The following is a 4,961-nucleotide window of genomic DNA, read 5'->3' as shown; positions in this document are numbered from 1 at the left end:
AGCGTTTCTTACCTTATCAGATTGCGCTAATTTTTCCAAAGGATCACGTTACGCGCACACGAAAATCACCAATTTCAGAACTCACGCCGATTTCTCCAAGCAGTTGAATTCTACGAAAAATATCTCCACCGAGGAGGTTGGTTATTTAGTGCAAGAATGGCTTAGGCGTTTCGATTCTCTGGGCAGTATTGAGGCTAGTGGAATTTCCGGGACGTTCAATAGTTTGATAAAATACAATATTTTTGCTACTGAATGGAATACTGAAAATCGAGAAAATTTCAAAAAGTTAATCATTAAATTGGCTGAGAAAGGAGATCAATTATTATTTACATATAGCAGAGCTCCTTCTAAATTTAGCTCTTGGCAGGTTGCTAATAGTTTGAAGGCGTTATTCCAATGGGATGTGCTGAATAGCGATGTATGGGATGGTTGTGTTCAAATTGGTAACCAGAAATACCCTACGTTGATTTATTCGAGTCTCTATTTAGTGGTTTGATACGTCGATGAACTTTGATACTGGAGAATGAAACCGCTGATGAATTTGATTCTCAAGATATCGCTAGTTGTCTAAATGCGCTATCAAGGTGGAATGTTGACGAGTTTGAAAAATCCAAGAAATTCATTCAACCAAAGAAAGATTCACTCCTCCAAATATCGCCAGAACCTTGATCGCAATGTCCAAGTGGGACGTCGAAGAATTGCGAGGAGCCAAGGAGTTCGTAATGAAACAAGGAACTTTGGTGGCCGATAAATTCAATTCCATGGAGATCGCACTAAGTTTGAACGCTCTGTCCAAGTGAAACGTCGACGAGATGCGAGAAGCTAGAGGTTTTATTGTTTCGTTAATCAAAAATGGAAACTCTATCGTCGGTACATTCACTCGCCGAAATATCGTCAACAGTTTAAATGCGCTTTGAAAATCAAAACCACCGGCTATTAAGCTTCCTCGTTTTATTAACCGAACGATGAATTCTTTGGAACCATGCAATTCATCAATATTCCATTAAATGGAATATTGATGAATTGCATGGGTCCAAAGAATTCATCGTTCGGTTAGTAAAACGAGGAATCTCAATAGTTTGAACGCGTTGTTTAAATGGAATATTCACGAGCTGGAAGGAAGTAAAGCTTTCATCGTACAATTGATCAGATGTGGAATTCTAACAGCTGATACATTCGACTCGTTGAATGTTTCTAGCACCTTAAATGCTCTTTGCAAATGGGATATCGACGAATTAGAAAGAACCAATGAATTTATTACTCGATTAATAAAACGCGGTCGTTTCCTAATCAACAGATTCAATCCGCAGAGTATTGCCAACAGCTTGAACGCTCTCAGTTAATGGAACATCGACGAATTCGAAGGAACCAAAGAGTTTATTATCGAGCTACTGAAGTAAAGGAAATTTCTTAGTTGATGGATTCAATGCTCAACAGACAGCAAATATCTTGAATGCGCTGCCCAAGTGGGAAATCGACGAGTTCGTAGGAACTGGAGAATTCATCGTTTGTTTAATTAAACATGGGAGTTCAAAGATCGCCAGATTTGATTGCCAGGAAATTAGTAATTGCTTAAATGCTCTTTTTAAGTGGAACATCAATGAATTGGAAGGAGCTAAGGAATTTATTGCAGAACTGGCCAAACAAGGGAATTCAATTTCTAGTGAATTCAAATCGCAACATGTTGTTAATAGCTTGAATGCCTTATCCAAGTGTAATATTGTTGGATTACAAGCAGCTCAAGATTCTATAATCAATTCAATAACTCGCGGAATTGCTATTGTTGATGAATTTAGTCCTTAAGAAATTTCCAGCGGGTTGAACTCCGTATATAAATTTAACATTTTTGATAGCAAGAAATGGAACGATAATCAGGTGAAAAACTTCAAACGTTTCATTATCAAACTTACAGAAAGAGGCACCAAAATATGCAGTGAATTTAATTCTAGAATCGTCGCTGAAATATTTGATGCTTTTTCAATACTGGAAATTCTGAGTAAAGAAAAATGGACGCCAGATGAACAGAACTGGCTGAAGAGTTTTCTGGTCATTCTTTTTAGTCTAGATGCTTCGTGTAAAAATTACACTCTCGTGGAGATTTCAATGATACATATATAGAACGATATCTGATTGGAATATTGTTGAAAATAATGAATTCGACTCGAAACAAGTTGATAAGTTCAAAAATTTCGTCAATAATCTCGAAAATCGACTTCTCACCCTTGGAGTTGAACAGAATCCGGTTCAACCTGACGTTAATATCGAATTTTCCGTTCAAATGATGAAAGTTTTGCCCCAGCTCTAGTCTAAAAATTTTATTGTGTCTGAAAATCGGTTACTGGTTTGGTTGATGTGTTGCTTAATTAGTAATGTTGAGAAATGTGGATTTTCTTGTTTGAAGGAAGATTTGATTCAAAGAAGTATTTTGACTGGGTTGCATGATGTTTTAAAAATTGTCAGTGAATTGAAAGATAGACACGATTTGGAAGGAGCATTTGATGAAAGTTTGTGTAAAACATACAATAAGGTGGCTGGAATTGATATCCGCCCGAAAAAATACTTTTAAAAAGCAAAAAACCCGCCAAGCTAGAAAAAAAAACGGCAAAAGTTGGTCTTTGAAAAAAAACCTGATAGGTAAATGTAGGAACTTCCAAAAAAAAAAAAAAAAAAAAAAACAGGAACGATCTGCTGAAAAAATAATGTGATATCGCACTACCGCCAAGCAATCATTGTTTTGAAAATCAATTTTATCAGTCTGGGCTTTGAAAAATTTTAGACCCATCAGTTTCAAAGATGTATTACAAAATCATATCAAAGTAAAAAGTGCTTGAAAATCATTGTAGGATAGAAACACTCAAATCCATCAGGTATTGAAAATGAATTTGAAAACCGGGCCGAAAAGTTCCCACCAAGCTTGGCCCGGTTTTCAAATTTATTTTCAATACCTGATGGATTTGAGTGTTTCTATCCTACAATGATTTTCAAGCACTTTTTACTTTGATATGATTTTGTAATACATCTTTGAAACTGATGGGTCTAAAATTTTTCAAAGCCCAGACTGATAAAATTGATTTTCAAAACAATGATTGCTTGGCGGTAGTGCGATATCACATTATTTTTTCAGCAGATCGTTCCTGTTTTTTTTTTTTTTTTTTTTTTGGAAGTTCCTACATTTACCTATCAGGTTTTTTTTCAAAGACCAACTTTTGCCGTTTTTTTTCTAGCTTGGCGGGTTTTTTGCTTTTTAAAAGTATTTTTTCGGGCGGATATCAGTCGTTTTTTTTTTTTTTAAATTATATTTGCCTACTAATAATTTATATTCAAAAATCAACTTTTTCAGTACATAATTTTTTTTTAGCTGGGTAGGTTTTTCTCTTCTTAGAGGTATTCTTTTTTCAGAAGGATATCAGTAGTTTTCTTTTCTAGATGAATAAAAATATAATTATTAAAAAAAGTGACAATAATTTCTGCATGATAGGGTATCAATCTGTCATTTGTACACTGGTGAATGGTAAGTACTTGTAATCAGTGATGAAAAACTGAAACTGAAAGTGAAAGACGCAAAACTAAAGCTGAAAAAAGCGAAACTAAAACTAAAACCTGAAAACTGAAATAAGTACAAAAGTTTTGCCATCACTGCTTGTAAATTTAATGCCTAATATTTCTGCATAAATTGAATCGTTCGTATTTACTTTTTTGCGTGCCCTAATTGAAAATGGAGAATATATCAAATTATTAAAAATATTATCCTATGCAAAGAAAAGTTTATTCTCTCGCCAAATAGTTCTATGATGAAATATCAAAGTTGCAGAAGTAATTGATCTACCCTTCAAATGTATAGTACAAGTACATACCCGGTTACTAATTAAAAATGATTTCAAACCAATATTCGTTGCGTTATACGATTGCAATTATTTGCGTATTAGTCAAGGGTTGTGTGATCAATTAAATGCTAGATAACGCATCAAAATGGTACAATGATTTCACGGCTAGAAAATTTACATAAGTTATATTGTTCATTCTCATGCAAATAAACACATTCCTTCATGAAAAGTAGAAAATTTGTAAATAAGTATTTTTATTTCACTAACATATTGATTCAATATTTCTATCAGTACCTAGAAGAACGATTAGTACGAGCAGTACCGTAATAATAAATGCAACATTCTGTAAAATTATACAAAAAATTTATTAGGTTTTTTTCACGTCCACGCATCTTATTACTTAAGTACTCTTTTTGTAATAACAAGAAGGTGTGAACAAGCGTGATTTGAGTTTTTTTTAGCAGTAATTCTTGTAACTGCAGGGGTACATTATGATTCGAAGTTGATAATTTATGAATAATTATTTGATACGTCGCGATTACATCACATCGCTTTTAATACATTCTATTGTCTGCTCTTCTAATATTTTATCATCGATACTGTAAGCTAACAGCTGCTTCTTGGCTTTAATTTCGATTTCAGATAATTTTTCGTCTCCATCTAATGTTGGTACTTACCTATTATGCATAGTATTCCTCCTGAAATATACCTAATACTTAGTTTAGAAATGTTCATAGTATGTAATGTACATATAATTTCTTATAGTATTATGAACTCGCGTATTAAAGTAATACAATACTGCGACGAATGAGCTGGCTGCGGCGTAGGAATTACTCGCTAATAAAATACTGCGTTTCTAACGTGCCACTGAAATGGCAGAAAAACGTGAAGAGCTCTTCGTTACTTCCTAAATTTTGAAAAAATATACCAAATTAATTGTTTTATATACGTTTCTCTAGTGTTGTTTCATTTACTTAGTTAGTACTTAGTACTTACCTTTTACTGAAACCATACTAAATCCAAAATCTCCTAATTTGACGTGGTTTTTCTCTGCGTACAAAAAACATAAGTATCCACTTTGATATCTCAATGAATAATGTTTCTATTGTGCTAAACAAAAGATGGTGTAAAAATAAA

At 33.6% G+C, this 4,961-nt stretch overlaps 1 long non-coding RNA gene across 1 annotated transcript; it reads right to left on the bottom strand.

Moving 5' to 3' along the window:
- Positions 1–3,888: 3,888 nt before the first annotated feature.
- Positions 3,889–4,961, bottom strand: LOC135836581 (uncharacterized). The gene is made up of 2 exons (XR_010557059.1): positions 4,821–4,961; positions 3,889–4,731 (listed from the first exon to the last, which is right to left on the bottom strand). It is a non-coding gene; the product is annotated as an uncharacterized LOC135836581 (long non-coding RNA).

The sequence above is a fragment of the Planococcus citri genome, chromosome 2 (assembly GCF_950023065.1).
Source record: "Planococcus citri chromosome 2, ihPlaCitr1.1, whole genome shotgun sequence".
Taxonomy (NCBI): Eukaryota; Metazoa; Arthropoda; class Insecta; order Hemiptera; family Pseudococcidae; genus Planococcus; species Planococcus citri.
The sequence above is the reverse complement of the archived record's forward strand: the minus strand, read 5'-3'. Positions and strand labels throughout refer to the sequence as shown.